The 21,151-nt window shown below is 37.7% G+C and overlaps 1 pseudogene; it reads right to left on the reverse strand.

The window, feature by feature from the left end:
• LOC102844139 overlaps nucleotides 1-19,727 on the reverse strand; it is a 54,219-nt pseudogene extending 34,492 nt beyond the window's left edge.
• Between the last annotated feature and the right edge of the window lie 1,424 nt (nucleotides 19,728-21,151).

Raw genomic sequence — 21,151 nt, forward strand, 5'->3', positions numbered from 1 at the left:
GTGGTGTAAATAGTAAGCTGATAAATCTAGGTTTTTTAATACAGAATTTGAATACTATAAAATAAATCTTATATATACTGAGAAACAAATCTAGGCTAAAAACTAGAACAGTCTCCAAACAGTTTGTTAAAAAAATACGTCTTGTTTATTCTCTGCTGTCATCTTTTTCAAGTATACTAAATCTCCTCATAGATGTTAACTCTCTGATCAAATGCCGTGAGAACACTGTTCTAAATATTCATGTTGCCAAGGGCTTCTTTTATAAAAGCAACCTGCATAGTTTTGCCAAGTTTTATTGCATATTTTTACTACCCTGAAAAGGACAGTTATTTTTCTATCCCACTCATAATGAGATAGGCAGTAGTAGAAATATTCTGACTCAAGTGATGCTGAAATGGAAATTGGATCCATTTCATGACATGATTGCTTTCTAGGGTTAAAGAATGTTTGCATATCCACTGGATTATTTTTCTCTATAACTGAATGTGTTTCTTAATTCTGAATACAGACCTTAGGCAATTATTAATCTTCAGGAGCAGAAAAACCCAAGCCAATCCTTTTATGTTACCTCATTATTCCTGTTCATAAATGAAAATTTAATTTCTGTTATGGTGCTTAGTGCAGTCAACTGTTATATTATTAATTATGGAACTACTGCTAATGCCTAGGAATGATATTTTAATAAGGTTTAATCTCTTTCCGCATTCCAGTGTCTTTCATAATTATGTCTCTGTTTTTCTTCTTCTATTTTATTTGCAAACAAACTCAGCAGTGCAGGCTGTCATAACGAGTTGGCTGATAGTTCTGAGACAGACATCACTCGTAATACAGTCTCTGAGAATTTGCACAGAAAAGAAATAAAAGAAAAAGAAAGGCAACTTTATTTCAAGTGCCAGTTCCAATCGTGAATCACATCTTAGGCTTGCTTTTAGATTTAGCCCATTCACAATTGCCAGAGGACTTTTATCCATTTGACAATGATTCTGGAGGGATTCAGCTAAAAATTGCCTTGTGAATCACAAGATGCATACATTCTTTTTGGAGTTATGCTTTAAGGCAGTAGGGACTTTTTCAGAACAGAGGTATATAAACCTGTGGTCATATAAGCATGGCATAAAGAGGATGAAAATAGAATTATATCATTCCTGCTTGCTTGATAGTCTGATTTCCTTGATTAAATGGAAAGATTGAGGTTTAAATTATTTTAATTAGTATTTATTTTGCTTTATTATCCAGAATACATACTATTTTATTATATTGTGATATCTCCTGCCCACTCCATGATAGTATCTTTTTCTTCTCATTTGGTTTTAGAACATTTAACTTTAATATGAGTTGTGTGCACATAATTGTTGTATTTATCTAATCAACTAGTGAGAAAGAATCTAAAACTTCTCCTTAATTCCAGTAGGTTTGGATTTTGAGCTCATTAGGGGCTTTTTAACCAGCCTTCTAGTGGTTGACACTGAAAACTCACAATATAATGAGAGGAATTTAATCAAGTCCTCTTTAAATAAAAATCACTTCTACTTGTTCCACAAATATTTACGCAGTGTTCTTTGTGTTCTGGTTGCTGATGAAGTACTAGGATTATGTACAAATAAGAAAAATGGGGGAAAAATCCACGGTTATTTATTATAATGCATTAAGTTAAGAATTGTGAGAGAAGAATGGTGCATGCTAACTCATTAGGGATTATTCTAGTAAAAGGTTAAAGGAGATTAAAGTGAGTATAAGATTGAAGACTAGATCTCTTAAGGATGGTATATTGAGGATCATCAAATGCTTTAACTAGAGGGGGAATGGAGAGATAATATTAAGAAATATATCCACTACTTGAAATATGTTGTGTTGTTGTTGACTGCCATAGAGTCGAACATGACTCATAGCAACTCTATAAACAAAAGGCCTGAAGCCTTTCTATAACTATTGTCATTTATCAATGTTCATAGAGTTTCCAGAGGCATGTTGCTTGGGAAGTGGATGTCACTGCTGCTCTGAGAAAATGAGAATTGAGGCACAACTGGAGACTTGTATACCAATGTTCATAGTAATAACATTATTTACCATCACAAGAACATGGAAACAGCCCAGATGTCCAACCACAAACGAATGGATTGAGAAATTATGGTACATTCACACAGTGGAATTCTACACAGCATGCAGGAGCAATGACAGCTAACTTGGGAGGGACTGGAGAACATTATGCTGAGTGAATTAAGTCAGTCCCATAAGGACATATATTGTTTAAAACTATTATTGTAGAATGAGTATAAGGATCCAAGGGTTGGGGAGGGTGGAAGCAGAGGGATGAGAATGTGCAGGGGAGGGGGGATTAATTATGGAGTTGTATAGTTTGATGAGTAGAGGGGTGAGGAATCTGTTCTGGAAAACAATGTATTTTAATTTTGTAAATAAACTAGTATAATGAAAAAGCTTTTTTTTTTCTTGTATAATCACATCTATTTCTTTGTATAGAAAATACAAGATAAAAAAACAAGAAAGAAAATACAAGATATGCCCATGTAGGAACCTGTGGCATGAGTTTTAGGATAAAGAAACTGGAAATTCCTCAGGAATCAGCCCAAAGTGAACTTTTCCTCCAAATTCAGGAACAGGTGGAAGAGGTGCAAGACTTGACTGTCCTTTGTGAAAGATAGGGAGCCACTGTGGCTGCAGAATAAAGTACTGCCTTGGACAACATGATCAGGGAGATTCCAGGTAATGGTCTTAGCATCCTTGTGACATCAACAGCAGATTTTCTGTAGAACCGCTGTTTGAAATCTGTGAGGGAGGTTGTTGGCCCAACCCAGTAGATGGAGTTCCTAAACGAGGAAACTGCTGAGAACTCATTTCCACCTGTTGTCTGCGCCAGGTAGCTGACGCGCCGTCTCTTGCTCACTCCTATGCACTCTCTGCCTCTGGAGCAGACGTCCTCCGAAAAAGCTTTTTTTTTAAAAGAAAAAAAGAAATATGATAAGGTCTGAACAGATGACAGGGACTGCACCCATGACGAAATATAGGTTTGCTATTCTTGTTGCTCTTATGTGCTATCAAGGGAAAGTGATTTATAAGTGACCTTCCAGTGAGTTTTCAGGGGCTGTAAATGTCACAGAAGAGATTACTTATCTTTGTCCCGGTGAAAAGTTGATAGATTCAAAACACTGGTCTTTGGGTTGGTGGCACTAGATCCCCAGGGTGCCCTATTAACAGGTTTGTTGTTTGTTGTTGTTGTTGTTAGGTGTCGTGGAGTCATAGACGACTCATAGCGACCCTATGAACAAAAGGCCTGAACACTGTTCTTAGAGTTTCTGGAGGCAAGCTATTTCGGAAGTGGATGCCACTTCTGCTTCCAAGCTTGTTTTATTTGGAAAGCTTCACCAGATACTCTCCACCATGAGTAACCATTGTCATATTGGGCACATCACTGTCACAGTGTTTAGCATCATAGCAATGAAGAGTTAACTCTGTACAGCACAGAGCAGTGTTATACCACCTAGAAGAATGCTTGACAGAAAAACAATCTGAACCAGGGGCAAGCAGACCACCACGCTCAGGCAGCAAGAAGCTACAGAGATGCTGGATGGAGTCATCCAGGAACAACCTGGCTGCCTTCTCCTTCTCTCTCCCTTCAAGGCTTTAAGCCACTGCCTGCCTTCAACCCTAGGCCAAGCCTCAAGGGCCTTGGGGAACATCAATGCCAACCGGCATGACATAGCCCACAAAGACAATGTTCCATATCCTACTTTTGTGGGTAGTGATTGGAGTCCAAACACTTTTTAATAGTTGCCTAAGATAAAACCATTAGTCTCTCCCTATCCAGGGCAAAGAAAGGGGAATTAAAGAAAAAAAAACAAAAACCAAAAAACCACAAACACACACATAAAAATCACTAGATTTACTAGTCTGATGGAGACTGGTACAACTCCCAATATTATGGTCCTTAGCTCTGGTTGCCTCATGGCAAGAAGCTACACTGCAATCCCGAAGGCATGATATTTGAAGTCACCAGCTGCTCGGTGGGAGATGGATGGGCAATCTCCTCCCATGCAACTACTGAAAACCCACTGGAGAGTCAGCTATGGCTTGATTCTGACTTGACGATAAACAACAAACAACACATTCCTCTTGACTGCTTAGAACAAAAATCACCCAGTGACTCAAGTTTCAGGCAAACAGAAAAAGGGCCACATAAGTTGGCCCAATGGTAAGGAGCTGTGCTGCCAACTCAGCTTTAAATCCACAAGCAATTCTGTCTAAGAAAGATACACATTCTCTTCCTATGGGACAAAACAGAACAACAAGAAGTGATTATCAACACCCAGAAGTCACTGACCCCTTAGAATAATCAACTGTATGAAATCAAAAGGACAGAATTGCCCAAAGATAAAACTCAGAAGATAAGAAGGATTAAAAGAAAAGGATTAAGAGAATACTTAATCACAAGAAAGAAGTAAGAAGTGTGTGGTTACACGGAGATAATTGTAATTAATGTTATAAAACAAAAAGCAAATTCAGAGTTGAATGGAAAATAAATTTTTGTAAACTTCCACTCAAATCACAATAAACAAGATAAAAAGCAAATCAAACAAAGAAGTTATAGAGATAAGAGTCAAAAAGTAAATATAAAATTACAATATGTAGGAAGCTGGACCGTCATCAACAATTTGGCAACTTTAGAAACAACTTGACCAATTTTCTCTGTAAATGACTAAATAATAAGTATTTTAGGCTTTGAGGACAACATGGTCTTTATTAAATCTATTCAATTCTGTTATTGTAGAGTAAAAGCAGACAAAGTACACATAATAGCATGGTACTGTGACAATGACATCAACCAATGGAACAGAACTGAGAACCCAGAAATAGGCCCAGATATCTATGGTCAACTGATTTTCAACAAGGAAATCAAAGCTATCAAACGGGGAAATTATGACCTCTTCAACAAATGGTGCTGGAAAAACTGGACTGCCACCTGCAGAAAGCTGAAACAGGATCCACATCTCACAACATACAAAAAATCACCTCAAGGTGGATCAGAGACCTGGGAGTAAAGCCCAAAACCATAACGTTCGTAAGAGACAAACTGAGATCAAGCTTAGAAGCACTATTTCAAAGTATTAAAAAACCCTGCCAACTACAACCAGAAATGTACAATCTAAAGAGGATAAATTTGATGCTTGGGGCCTTCTAAAGATTAAATTTCTGTGCATATCAAAACCTTTTTCCAACAGGGTGAAAAGACCTATAGACCAGGAACACACATTTGGCAATATCATCTCAGACAAAAGTCTTATAACAAAAGTTTACAGAATACTCCTGGACCTCCACAAGAAAAAGACTGATCACCCAATTACAAAATGGGCAAAACACGTGGAAAGACTTTTCACAAAGGAAGATATTCAAATGGCAAACAGACACATGAAGAAATGCTACAAATCACTGGCAATAAGAGAGATGCAAATCAAAACTTCAATGAGGTACCATCTCACTCCAGTAAGAGTGGCAAAGTTTAACAGGGTAGCAAGCAATAGTTGTTAGAGGTATGTGGCGAGAAAGGACCTCTTATGCATTGTTGGTGGGATTGTAAAATGGTGCGACCATTCTGGAGGGCAGTTTGTGCTTCCTCAAAAAGGTGAACATAGAAATTCCATATGACCCAGCTATTCCACTACTTGATATACCCTGAAAACATGAGAACTGAGGCACAAACTGAGGTTTGTACATTAATGTTCAGCATTATTCAATGTAGCAACATTATTCACTATTGCAAGAACATGGAAACAGTCCAAATGTCCAACCACAAACGAATGGATTGAGAAATTATGGTACATTCACAGAATGGAATACTATGCAGCACGCAGGAGTAATAATTTTGTAAATTATTACCTAACTTGGGAGGGGCTGGAGAGCCTTGTGCTGAGTGAACTAACTCAGTCCCACAAGGATAAATATTGTATAAGACCATTATTGTAGGAGTGTAAGGAGCCAGGATGGGTGGGAGAGGCTAGAAGAAGAGGCATGTGGATGCACGGGGAAGAGGGGATTAATCACTGGATTGTACAATTTGTTTTAATTTGTATTAGAGTTTTGTAAATAAACTAGTGGGGGAAAAGTCATCTTGGGAGGGAGAAGGGGTAAAATGTTCAACAATGAATGAATGAAAATCTAACTTTTCTGTAAACTTTTGTTAAAATGGCAATTAAAGAATTTATTTTTTTTTAAAGAAATGTGTAGCTGTGTTTCAGCAAAACTTTATTTACCATAGCAGGTGGTGTACCAAACGTGGCCTGTGGTCTGTAGTTGCTGATCTCTGTATGTGAAAGGTGTAAGGAAATTGAGATTTAGAGAGTATTATTAGTTTGTTTATTTATCTGTAGCTGAGCCAATAACTTTCAGGCTTATGATCATTTCATTACATCATGTTGTCTCTGAAGTAGAGAAGCAGCCACAATCAAGGCCAAGCAGAACTGCATTCAGTTTCTCATTGGAAAGCAGAGCTAGCATGCATTCAATCATCACTTTATGGGATCATTTGCTTTTATGCAAAGCTTCGCTTACATTAGTCTCAGGGCTAGTCTTGATATGGATGACAGCAGCAGTTTCCTAGAGCTTATTTTGAAGGTCAGCCGTTCTCTAAAATACAGTCCCTCAAAAAGTACCATGAAATTTATGATTTTTCATTAGGAAACCCTTTTAAAATGCAATTCTGCAAGGCAAAAATACACTAGCATTAATAATTAAATCTTAATTAAAGTATTGGATAGTTTTCAAAAGATCCTGGGAACTTTAATGATAAATGGAGTCAAATCATCATTCAGCTGTAAGGTTTTGTGCCATGATGCCTTGCATGCTTCTGTGATGCTGGAAGTTATGCCTTCAGTGTTTCACAGTGCTGCAGGGCTACAGTGGTAGACAAGTTCCAGTGGAATATTCAGGCTAATTCATACTAGGAGAAACGTTCTAGAAATCTAAAGTGTAGCCAATGAAATTTTTTTAATAATAGCGGAACATTGTCTTGTTTATTTTGACTATGTCAGTAAAAATAAAAATACAAAGAAAAGTCTAGCACACTGCTTTCAAATTAGAGCCTATGGGGTTTTCAAGGTTGTAAATCTTTCAAAAAGAGAGTGCCCATCTTTCTCATGAGGAGTGACTGGTGGATTTGAACAGAGGAGCTTTCTTTAAATAATCCAGTATATTACACTCTGTTGCCAGACTTATTAGATGAGATTAATGCCTGAGGATAGGGGGTGGGGAAGACAACATGTTTGGTGAAGTGGAGGGTCACGGAAGGTGAAGGATACACCTTGTGAGAGAGATTGACATAGTTAGTTGCAATGACAGACTCAAACCTGCAAATAGGATGATGTAGGACTGGTAACATTTTGTTCTGTTTTACATAAAGGTTGCCCTGAGCTGGAGTCAATATAAAGGTATTTATCAAACTCTCTCTTATCTCCTTAGCTAGCCAAAGAATTAGAACTCAGGCAAAGTGATAATGGGGGCGGGGGGGGGGGGATGTCTTCCCTTTACTAATACTCAGTGAAATGATTTGAAATTTAAAAGAAATGTCTCAACACTGTAAAACATGTATATGCTGGTAGGTATAATAAAGTTTTTCATGTTATGTTACCAATTTAAAAGCCTAGAGATACTCTGCAGGTTATATATTTCCCAGATATTTGAAAAAAAATGAAAATAAGACTTGCAAAATTTATGTTTACATCATGATTTTGATAATGTTCTGTATATGTATATGCCGTTGTTATATGTCGTTGAGTCACCTAAAACTAATAGAGACACTATGTACAACAGCTATGAAGCCTGCCTTTTCCTGAGACAGTCTCACTGACTCTGACATACCTATCCCCATTGCCCCAGTCACTGCATCAATCCATCTCATCTGAGGTCTTTCTCTCCTTCACTGTCCCTCCACCTTTCCAAGCATGATGTCCTTCTCAAATTGCCAGTCCCTCCTGGGGTCCATCCTGGGTCAAAGTATGGGAGATGAACCTTCAAAATCCTACCCTCCAAGGATAAAATTTATTTTATCCTTTCCAAGACAGACCTATTTATTTTCTTGGTGGCCCATAGTATGTTTAAGACTCTTCTCCAGCACCACAACTTAAAGGCATTAATTCTTTCTCTGTCATCTTTAGTCATTGTCTAGCTCTCTGATGCATAGCAAATGATTGCCAAGACCAAGGTATGAATCAGGCATACATTAGTCTGAAGACAGATATTGTTGCTTCTCAGTACTCTGGAGAGGGCCATGATTTTCCCAGTGCAATTTGTCTTCTGACTTCCTGATGGCTGGTGCCAAGAGTGTTGATTGTGGAGATGAGCAAATTGAAATTGTTAACAACTTCAATTTCTTTTCCATCTAGCATGGTGCTGCCAGTTGGCCGAGTGGCGAGAATGAGAATCTTTGTCTTCTTGATGTTGTACTTCAATCTATATTGAAGATTACAGTCCTTGATTTTCTACCACAAGCGCTTCAGGTCCTCCTCAGTTTCAGCAAGCAGGGTTGTGTTATCTGCATAACACAGATTGTTGACAAGTTTTCCTCCAATCCCGATGCTGCATTCCTCCTCATAAAGCCCAGCCTCCCCAATGAACTGTTCTGCATATAGACTGAAAATGTATGGATACAGGATTCATCCCTGACTCACCACACTCCTTTTCTTATTCTCTTACCATTCTCTCTTCTCTCTTTATATATGTTGTTGTTGTTGTTATGTGCCGTCGAGTAGTTTCTGATATATATATATATATAAAGAGAGAGTGAGAGTTAATGTTGCTTATTGTTATTTCTGTTAAGTACTGTTGAGTTGGTTCCTACCTATAGTGACCCTATCTATGTACAATAGAATGATACCTGCTTCTGTGCTATGCTCATAATCATTTCTTTGCTTAAGTCCACTGTTGCAGTACTGTGTCAGTCTACTTTCTTGAAGATCTTCCCCTTATTTGCCGATCTTCTATTTTGCACAACAGGATCCCTTCGAATAATATATCCAAAATATATGAGAGATTGCCATAATTACACCACATTTTGGTGTAATTAATTTTATACAGGGTTTTTTTCCTTTTCTTTTGGTAATCCATGGTGTATGGACTGTTCTTTGCTAACACCCAAATCTAAGCATATCACACACACGCATGTATACACACACGGTGTATTCACCTACACTTCAATTTTAATATAGAGTACTTTCAGCTTAAAGTTTTATGAACTTTAATAATAAATACTGGTAGTTATAGAAAGGCCTCAGGTCTTTTGTTCATAGGGTCATTGAGTCATGCTCAACTTGATGACAATCAACAACAACAACTCTCAGTTTTGTCTCATATACTTTGTTGTTGGTGTTAAGTGCTGTCAAGTTGTAGATGACTCATAGCCACCCTGTGAACAAAAAATCTGGCAATCCCTGAGGTGCACAGTTCAAATCCACCTGATGCTCTGCTGGAGAAGGAGGAACAGTCTCCTCCTGTACCAGTCAGATCTGATTTGATGGTACACACACACACAAATAATAAAATAAAAAAAAAAAAAAACTGATCCCTGCTCTATCCTGACACACAAGAGCCCACTGTGGCAGTCACCATGACAATCCACCTGTTTGGGAGTGACATAGAATGACACAATTACTGCAGTAATGGACTCAAGCATATCAGAAATGATGAAGATGACACAGAATAGTGCAGAGTTCAGTTCCTTTGTTCATAGAGTCACTGAGTCATAGTCAACTTGAATACAAATAATAATTCCAATCACATCAGTTAAAACTACATTTTAAGTACAACATACAAGCGACCAGTCACATCAAACTATTTTATGCAAGAAAAGTAATTTTAACATAAGTCTTAGGAGGGAGCATGTATGACAAATTTATTTATACCTGTAAATATGTGTAACCATAAGATCGAATGAATGAATGCTTGAATGAATAAATCATTTAATCTTGATTTATCTGTCTTACTTTATTAAAAGTCTCGCCCAGAGACAACAATTTCATTTTCTACATGGGGGGAAATAAACAGGGAAAGCCGTCAGTTAAAAACAGCATTTTGTCAATGCTGAGGGAACACTACAAATCAGCAGGGACCCCCAGGCAAGTTCCACCCCATAGCATCTTCTGGATTGAAAGCAGCAGGGGAATCTTATTTCACATCATCTCCCAAATCATTTCTCTTCTTGAGAAGAATGCCTATCAACTGTGAAGGAAAATTGAAGTCACAACAGACTTTTGCAAAAAAAGAGGAGATTATGACACAAAAGATTATGGAAATAAATAGACTAGAGTAATTGAAAAATAAATAATGAAAATATCTTGCAAGATTTACCAAGCATATGTGTACCAGGGGAATTTGTAATTATTTAAAATTTTGAATCCCTATTTTAGGCTTAAATATGGTATATTTTTATTCTTTTTTTCTAATACAGATAAAAAGCATTGGTTATAGTTTTAGAAGAAATAAGAAAAATCTTTCCCTGGATTTGAAAAAAAAAAAAAACTACATTAGGTGGTTAATTTCTTATTTTAAATAAAAAGGAAATGTTTTGACTCCTTGAAGGCTCAAACAAATTAAAGCTTTCAGCTTGTTTATGAGGGGTTACTATTGGAAATATTAGCTATTATTTGTATAAGATACACAACAAATAATTCTCGTGAACGTGTATGGTTTGTTAATGTGTTCCATCTTCTTCTATTATACTCTGCCTGCATACAAACTAAGAATAGTATAAAAAAAATTTTAAATTGCTAAAGGCATTAACAAAACTTAACTGCCAGAAGCAAAGGAGATGAGCAAGAGTTTGCTGGATAAGCAAGTCTGCATCACGTTGAACAAGACTCTGTATCCTAGGCCTAGTTTCAATGTCTATTATTTTCCATGTAAGAGAAATGAATAACATTACAGAGGAAAAGAAAGAGAACTCACACTTTGCAAAGTCTTTAAAAACGAATTGAAAATCCTATAATGTAATATTATAATTCTGATCTAAAATAGCACCAAAATATTAATATCGAGAGCATACACTGGGAACTAGAATAAATGATTTGCTGTTTATCTCCAATGAAGATGGATTAGTGCTAAGTGACTCAATATTCCTTTAAAGGCTAACAGCTTCAAGTATCAAAAACTGTTACCAGATTATTAGTTCTACCCTGTTGTCTTAATGACAGCTTTTAAATAGATTAGATCAGTTCTTCTCATAGCTGGTTCATCACCAAGTAATTAAATGATAATTAGTAAATGTGATGTGTTCTGTCTCTAATAAGCACTCACATGAAATGCCCTTATTATTTTTTATTATTAATAATGCATGTTTTAATTGAATCTTCTGAAGATCTAAGGATTGGATCAACCATGTTGCTGTTGTTATGTGTTCTCAAGTCAAATGCAGCTCGTACCTTATCTATGAATAGTAGAACCTTGCCCTCTTGTACCTTCCTCCCCATCTCCAGCACACTGAAGTCCAGGGTTAAAGATGCTGTGACAATCTGTCTTATTGAGGGTCTCCTTCTCTTGAGTTGACCTTCTAACTTTCCAATCGTGGTGTCATTTTCCAAGGATTTGTTCCTTAAAAAAATATATGCAAATTATATGAGATGAAGTTTCACCATCCATGCCTCCAAGGAGTACCCAGGTTTTTTTTCACTTTCTCCAGGCCAGACCTGCTTGTTCTCTTGGCAGTCCATGAGCTATCTCTATTCATCTCTAACATCAGAACTTAAAAACTTCTATTTCTCTTCTGTATTCCTAAGTCATTGTCTGACTTTCAGATTCAAAGAAAACAGTAGAGAAGCTCATGGCCTGAAGCAGGTCCACCTCACTCTTCAGATTGACACGATTACTCTTCAGTACTGTGGAGAGATCCCTGACAGCAGATTTTCCCAGTAGAACACTTGTCTGCTGGTACAAAGGGTTTTCGTTGTGGATCCAAGTAAGTTGAAATAATTTACAACTTCAATCCTTTCTCAGCCCTATTATGTTGCCTATTAGCCCAGTGGTGAGAATTCATGTCTTCTTGAAGCAGAGATATAATCCATTTTGAAGGATGTAGTCCTTGATATCCGACAACAAGCACTTCAAGTCCTCACTTTCAGTGAACAAGGTTGTGTCATCTGCATAATGAAGGTTGTTGTTGAGTCTTCTTCTAATCCTGATGCCACATTCTTCTTCATAAACTCCAGCTTCTCAAACAATTAGTTCAGCATATAGATTGAATATATACTGAGAAAGGACAAGCCCAGATGTGCTCTTTCTCCCCCCGCCCAGTTTTAAACAGTTCAGTATTCCCTTGCTTTATTTGGACAAGAGCTCCTTGGTCTCGTGATAGGTTTCACATGATCAGAGTTAAGTGTTCTGGGATTCCAATTCTTTTCCGTGTTAGCCATAATTTGTTTTGATCCACAAAGTCAAAGCTTTTGCATAGTCAATAAACCACAGATGGACATCCTTCTAGTATGCTGTGCTTTCTACTGACATCAATATAATATCCTTGGTTCCATGACCTCTTCTAAATTCAGTTTAAAGTTCTGACAGTTCTTTGTGGATGTACTAGTCATTTTGTTTAGTTACTATTTTTTTAATAGAAGGTATTTGCAATGAAAAAAATTCTTGATTGTACAGAATTCAATCTTTCAGTCTCCAGACTTACTTCTGTCACCATGTCCAAAATTTCCAACTGCTACTCTTTCTTCCCTATTCCCAACTTTTGTACTCCAGTTATTAATTATTTCTAATAAATCTTGATTGCATGTTTGATCAATTTACAACTATAAAAAATTTACAACTATAAAAAATAGTAGAAATTCTCAATTTTTTTGTCTTTAGTTATTGGTGTATATATTTAAATAAGTGATATTTCCTTGTATGTATATGAATAGTGTTTTATCTCTCACAGCATCATACTCCAGGATGGAACTTGAAATGATCTTTTCCTTTTATGAACGAAGCCCAATTTTGCTCACTTTTTTATTTCCAGCATAGTGGATAATAAGAATGTCTGATTCAATGTGACAGAAGTCAGCCTCATCTCAGGTGGAATGTCAGTCTTTATGTGTTCCATATCATTTTTACAAAATTCAATTTTTCTAGATTCATACTTTCTGTATTTCATGTCTCAATTATTAATTCATTTTTGAGTTGTCCTTCCTAATAGTTTATTGTCTTCCAAGAGCTCCAATTGCAATGGTATATCTAACAATGTTCCTTTATTATTCATACATTTTTGGGAGGTCTGTTGTTTCAGAAGCAGAAAATCAATCTTCCTTCCTAGTCTATCTTAATCTGGGAGCTCTTCTTTGGAATAGAACTGACAGACAAGCACTGCACACATAAGAGCAAAAAATAAACAAGTACACATATACCTGTCTAAACTATAATACAGCAACATGCAAAACACTCCCTGTCAATACAAAAACTGTCAAATAAGTTAAATAGTTATCTATAGTAAAGCAATATGCAAAGCAGGCCTTCAATACAATAAACTGACAAGTGTTGTACTCCTAGGAACAAACTCTAAGGACAAGTGAATGTATAAATATCCTAAGGTATGCAAGGCCTCTCGGAGTGAGGCAAACTCAGGCTTGGGAAGGTCTTGAGGTCAGGATGGGCACTGCAACAGGCAGGGTTCCTTCAGTGAGGGAAGAAATTCAAAACAACAACAAAGACAAAGTTCACCTTTGAGTTGATTCTTACTCATGGGAGTTCTATATATTTCAAAGTAGAACTCTACTGCATAGGGTTCTAGCAAACTTTCAAAAGTACACCACCAGAGTTTTCTTTGAAGTTTCTCTGGGTGAGTACAAGTCACCAAACTTTTGGTTTATAATTGGACTCTTAACCATTTGTGCCATTCAAAGACTACAGCCTCATTCAAAGATACATCTGAAATGTCTTTTTTTATAGTAAAATCTTTTATTGTTTTCTAATTAATTCTTTTTTTCTTTACTAGTGTATTTACAAAATTCAAATACAAATTTGAACAAGTTCTTTCAATTTCCCTCACCCCTCATCCATCAAATTGTACAACCCAATGATTTTTTATTTTGTTATTTTTTTGTGCATGTACCATCAAATCAGATCTGACTGGTACAGGAGGAAATGGTCCCTCCTTCTCTGGCAGAGCATCTGGTGGATTCAAAACCATGTACCTTTGGGATTGCAGTACAGCTTCTTGCCACTAGGCCACCAGAGCTCCCCCAACCCAATGATTAATACTCCCTTCTTCCTGCACATCCACATCCCTCTTCCTGTAGCCTCTCCCACCCCTCCTGGATCCTTATGCTCATTCTACAATAACAGCTTTATACAATATCCATCCTTATGTGACTGAGTTAGTTCACTTAGCATAATGCTCTCCAGTCCCTCCCAAGTTAGGAAATAATATAGAAAGTTATTACTCATGCGTGCTGTATAGTATTCCATTGTATGAATGTACCATAATTTCTCAATCTATTCATTTGTGGTTGGACATTTGGGCTATTTCCACTGATGCATGGGACCTTCTAAAGATTAAATCTCTGTGCACATCAAAAACTTTTCCCAAAAGGGTGAAAAGAAAAATCTACAGACTGGGAACAAACATTTTTTTAAAATATCATCTCAGACAAGAGTCTTATAACAAAAGTTTACAGAATACTCCTGGGCCTCCACAAGAAAAAGACTGATAACCCAATTACAAAATGGGCAAAACACATGGAAAGAATTTTCAAAGAGGCAGATATTCAAATGACAAACAGACACATGAAGAAATGCTCCAAATCACTGGCAATAAGAGAGATGCAAACCAAAACCACAATGAGGTACCATCTCACTCCAGTAAGCATGGCAAAGTTTAACAGGGCAACAAGTAGTAGACGTTGGAGAGGATATGGTGAGAAAAGAACTTTTGTACATTATTGGTGGGATTGTAAAATGCAATCATTCTGGAGGGCAGTTTGTCACTTCCTCAAAAAGTTGAACATAGAAATTCCATATGACCCAACTATTCCACTACTTGGAATATACCCTGAGAATATAAGAACTGAGGCACAAAATGAGATTTGTACACCAATGTTCATAGTATGATTATTCACCATCACAAGAATATGAAGTTTCTTTATACTAGTAATTGTCACAAAAATCAAAAGATAGCATTTCCATCATTTACTGGAAGTAGCAATTAAAGAAAATATAGACTAGTGACATATGCGAAAAGACTCTTCAAAAATTCTTTGTAAGTTAATTAGATACTAAAAGATGCTGTCAAAACATATTTTGCATGATTTAAGATGAAAACTTTAAAAAGAGGGATAATATCCGATAAATTATCCTATCAATAGCAGTACATAATCCCGTTATTTCAGGCAAGATAATTGCATGGTAAACAGCATTAGCTATTCATTAGATGTAGCTGTTCTAGTTGATTCTTTTTCAGCTAGGCAGCTTTAATTTAGTGACAAGAAAAATACAGCAAATCAACTCTGTCACATGGCCTAAGTAAATACAAGAATAAATAAGTAGGAAGTAATTCATGCAAACATGAACATAGCATATATTTAAAGAATACAAATTCTGCCGTCTGATTGTCATGATAATGCATTAGAAAGTTGTAAAATATATGTATGTAAAAACATTAACACCCAATAGACATTTTGGTAAATGGGTCCAGTGTATACGATTATGTCAGATGTTGCAAAGGGTCACTAACAAATAGCTTGTTGTTAGTTGCATTTGAGTCGAGTATGACTCATAGCAACTCTATGAACAACAGATCTGAATGCAGTCTTATCTTGTTCCATCCTCATTATTTCAGAGATACGTAAGGCCCTTGCAGTAGCCACTGTGTCAATCTATCTGGTTGACTGATGGTCTTCCTTTCGCTGATCCTCTGTCTTTCTAAGCATAATATCCCTTTCCAAGGAATAGTCTAACAACATGTCCAAAGCATGTAAGATGAAGCTTTGGCATCTTGATCTCCAAGAAGCACTCTGCCTGTATATTTTCCAAGATGTATCTGTTTGTTCTTTGAGCAATTCATTGGATATTCAGTACCTTTTTCTAACACCACAACTCAAAGACATCAATACTTCTGTCATTTATATTCTCTGTTCAGCTCTCAGATGTATAGGAACCTATTGAAAAGACCACAGCCTGAATCATACTCACTTTAGTCCTCAAATTGACATCATTGCTTCAGATCATATAAATCTTTCATCTTATAAATTTATTAAACAACCTGTTGTTTTTATTGTTGTTAGTGTCATTGAATTGAGTACAACTCATAGTAAACTTATGAGCAACCAATCTGAAACTTGTGCTAACCTATAGCATCCTCACCATCTCTGAGACGACTAGAGCCAGTGGCTAAAATCACAGTGGCAATCCTCTTTGAGGGTCTTACTTTCCTTTAACTGTGTCTTGGTATTTCCAAGCATGATGTCCCTTTCCAAGGAATAAGCCTCACACAGCTACGTGACCAAAATAAAAAAGATGAAGCTTTGCCATCTTTGCCTCCAAGGAATAACCTGGCCACATCCCTTTTTGGGTTTATCTGTTCTCTCAGCAATCCATGGGATACTCAGTGCTCTTCTTCAACATCACAACTCAAAGGCATCAATTATTTCCTGTCATCATTATTCGTTGTCTGGTTCTGTGATGTATAACAGGTAATTGAGAAGACCATGGCCTGAATCAAGTGTACTTTAATCTTCAGACTGACATCATTGCTCTTCAGTATTTTAGAGAGGTTCCTGAAAGCTGACTTGCCCAATACAATATGTCTCCTGATTTCCTGATTGTTGATATCAAGGATGTTGATTGTTGATTCTAGGAAGATGAAATTTGTGACCACATCAATCTTTTCTTCATGTATTATAATACTGATTGTTCGCCTGTGGTGAAGATCTTTGTCTTCTTGATGTTTAGCATGTTGTTGTTGTTGTTGTTGTTACGTGCCATCTAGTCGCTTGCGACTCATAGCGACCCTACATACAACAGCCCTAAACTCTGCTCTGTCCTGTGCCAATCACATTGTCTCTGACAATCCCATCCTGATTACCCCAGTCACTGAATCAATCCATCTCATAAAGGCCCTCCTCTCCTGCGCTGTCCCTTCACCCTCCCAAGCATGATGTTCCTCTCCAAGGACCGGTCTCTCCTTACAACATGTCCAAAGTATGTTAGGCAGAGCCTCAGAATTCTTGCCTCCAAGGAGCCGCCTAGTTTAAGCCTTTCCAGGTTGAATCTGTTTGTTTCCCTAGCAGTCCATGGTACCCTCAATACTCTTCTGCAGCACCACAGCTCAAAGGCATCAATTCTCTTTCTATCCTCCTTAGTCATCATCCAACTCTCTGATGCATAACAAATGATTGCAAAGGCCATGGCCTGTATCAGACGCATTCAGATTGATTGAAATGAGACCTTTTTATTCAGTCCTACCTTACATGTTTTATTTACAGAAAAAAATGACATAGAGAGTTATGTGAGTTTGCGAACTTTACTACTTACAGTTTTATTTCTTGTTACTATTGCCACTAAGTAGGCTATAATTGTAGAAAAGTTAGCTATTACACAAACACTGTCTAGTCCTGGGTCATCCTTATGATGCTAGGTATATTTGAACTTGTTGTTGAGTCTTTAGACTTACATGATATTTCCCCAAAATGTATTCAATACAATAATTCCCTTCCCCCTTTTGGAGTTAGTGGAGCTCAGAGACTGCAACCTCCATGTCTGTGAACATTTTCAAAATCAAGAAAGGGGTCCATCAGGGATGTATTTTGTCTCCATACCTTTTCAATTTGTATGCAGAACAGATCATCCGAGACACTGGGCTGTATGAGGAGGAATGTGGCATCAGGACTGGTGGAAGAATAGTTAACAACCTGGGTTATGCAGATGACACAACCCTGCTTGCTGAAACAGAGGAGGACCTCAAGCACTTGCTGCAGAAGGTCAAGGACTGCAGTCTTAATATGGATTGAAGCTCAACATCAAGAAAACAAAGATTCTCACCACTGGGCCAATTGGCAGCATCAGTATAGATGGTGAAGAGATTCAGATAGTTAACAGTTTTAGTTTACTTGGCTCCACAGTCAACACTCTTGGTACCAGCAGCCAGGAAATCAAGAGATGAATTGCATTGGGAAAGTCAGCTGTGAGGGACCTCTCAAGAGCACTGAAGTTCAACAACATCAGGCTGGAGACTAAGGAGCGCCTGATCCAGGCTATAGTCTTTGCAATTATGTGCTACGCATCAGAGAGTTGGACAATGATTACAGATGATAGAAAGAGAATCGATGCCTTTGAGTTGTGGTGCTGGAGAAGAGTATTGAATATACCATGGACTGCTAGGAAAACAAACAGGTTTGTCCTGGAGAGGGTGAAGCCAGAATGTTCTCTGGAGTCAAGGATTTTGAAGCTTCATCTGACATACTTTAGGCATGTTGCAAGGAGGGATTGGTCCTTGGAGAGGGATATCATGTTTGAGAGTGTGGAGGGACGGCAGAGGAGAGGAAGACCCTCGATGAAATGGATGGATTCTGTGAGTGGAGTGGTGGGAATGAATGTGTTTGAGACAGCGAGGTTGGCACAGGATAGAATGGCATTTAAGGCTCTTGTACATAGGTTCCCTATGAGTCGCAAATGACTTGATTGCACATAACAACAACAATAACAACAACAACAACAGGACACAACCACTGGAAGAGATGCTCAGGGGCTGTTCCCTTTTATTCATAACTGAGATTTCAGGAATAGAAAAAGGAGTATAGCTTCCTTCCTGTCTGGAATAGTTGTTTGACCTTAGTGCATCATCCTTCAGATCCTTGAAGAAGAGCCCTCTCATTTGTCTGTCAATGCCTTGTCGATGACAGAGAATGTTGAACTTGTTCACAAACTGGTTCATAGTGTTGCAAGTTTTAGTGATGCTGATGAGGTAGGCCATGATCTGCTCATTGTTGCATTGATCATAAAAGTCTATTCTGAATTTGTCTGTGCTGAGTTCAAGGAGACAGTGACAGAGCACATTAGCTTCTCTCAGCATCTCTTGATTAAAGGTGACCTGTCCTGTTTCAGAGGCCTTGACATACTCCAAGATGAGTTTGACCCGGCTCTGCAGCATCTTGATGGCCCTGTTCTGTGCTGTCAGGTGTTCAGCAACAGTGGAGTTCTCTCTGCTGCCTATCGCTGTCATTCTGGCCACAGGATCTACACCAATATTTTCAGCTTCTTCTGTGCCTAGGATCCTAGGATATGAGTAAGCTCAGCAAACAGCCTTGTGGCCTCTCTATTGATTATATTGATCACAGATTCAAAAACGCTGACTGGAAGATCTGTATGTTTTGTCATAAGGTTCAGCTTGAGAAAAAGGGAACTCTCAATGATCCCACACACCTGATTAGGGACATGGATGGCAGAGGGATCAGATGGCCCTCCTGTGGTATACCGACCCAGAAACTCCCGTTCCTTGAATACCTGTTTAAACTGCCTCTCCTTGATGTAATAATATTCCTGTCAATGATAATCTTCTCTTCCACAGTGTGGGATGGCAGTTCAAAGGAGTTCATCTCCTTGGTGTTTCTGCCCTCCAGATTCCTAATCAGGATCCCAATCACCTACATTGGCCACCCCTCCTGGGAGAGCATGTGGGTCCAGTGGTCAGAGATGTTGAGAATATCAAGGGGATAAAGAGCGACTGAGACACTCCCTGTCACTCCGAAGGCCATCACGCTGGGTCTACTGAAGCATCCACCTCCATCATTTGCAGCAGCAGCCACTGCCCAACTTTTTTCTTTTTTACAGTATAATAACTTGTAATAGTAAATAGAAGTTGAAACAGACAATTGTCTTTCAAAATGAGCTTTCAAACAGCATGAAATAAGGGGTTGGAGATACACATACACTGGATACAATTGTTAGGCGGGGGGCAAGTCCTTGGATGGGAGTTCTGGTGGCCTATATGTAAGAAATTGCACTGCAATCTCAGAGGCACACAGTTGGAATCTACCAGCTGCTCTACAGGACAAGGATGGGCAATCTTCTCTTGTGAGATTTACTGCCTCAGAAAAACAGCTAGAGAGTCAGTTAAAGAGTTGGTTCTGACTTGATGGCACAAAGCAACAGTACTTGGAGAAAAACATCATGCTTGGGAAAGTAGAGAGTCAATAAAAAAGATAAGGACTTCAGCATGATGAATTAACACAGTGGCTACAATAATGGGTTCAAGTATAGCCATGATTGTGAGGAAGGAATAAATTTTAATGTCTTGATGGACACAACTATGGAAATAAAAATCGAGCTAAATACATTAAGGATATTATTGAGAATATTTTTCTTTCTTTATTGCTTATATTGAACCCTGTGACTGGATTATCAATTTAAAAGTTTAAGCAGATGACATTATTCACTCTCACACAATGCCATCACAGAATAGATCCTTGCAGTAGAGTTAGAACTCAGGAGTGCTGGTTCAAAATTAGCTTCCAACCAAAAGTTTGATAGTTTAAACCCACCAGACATAATGTTGGAGAAAAATGTAGCAGTATTCTTCTGTAAAGATTACACTTTTGGAAACCTTACTGGACAGTTTACACAGTTAGAGTAGCTATGATTTGGAAATAGCTTGGTAACAATTTCTTTCTTGTTCATACCACCGTATAAAAGACAAGCAGCTCTTCTAGGTTTCCTTTCTCCAAGAAATGATTCAAGGATCCTGTTAATATGTTCTAATCTTACAAAGGAAAGGAAGGAAGATCACAAGATCTTTCAGAGATCATGCTTTGAAATGAAGTTATCAATTCTGCTCATATTTCATGTAAAATTCACTCAATCCCAACTTAACACCGAAAAAGCAAGGTGATAAAATTTAGAAATTAAGGAAAGAAAATGAAGAATAAATGTATCTAAATTGCATGTATTTATTCAAATTCCTGCTTAAAATATTATTTAAAAATGTGGATTTTTTAAAAAAAAAATTTTTACAGAGGTTTTGGATTTCCATTCATTCATTGCCGCAATTTTCTCCCTTCCCACCCCTCCCCACCAGTTCGCTTCCCCCTCCGAAGAGAGAAAAAGAAAAAAATTCCTTCATTAGTATACAATTCCCACATCCCTTCCCCCCACCCTGAATACACTTCTCTATGCAACCTTAATT

This window comes from Elephantulus edwardii, unplaced genomic scaffold, assembly GCF_000299155.1.
Source record: "Elephantulus edwardii isolate Elephantulus edwardi_28Jun2011 unplaced genomic scaffold, EleEdw1.0 scaffold00180, whole genome shotgun sequence".
In the NCBI taxonomy this organism is placed as follows: domain Eukaryota; kingdom Metazoa; phylum Chordata; class Mammalia; order Macroscelidea; family Macroscelididae; genus Elephantulus; species Elephantulus edwardii.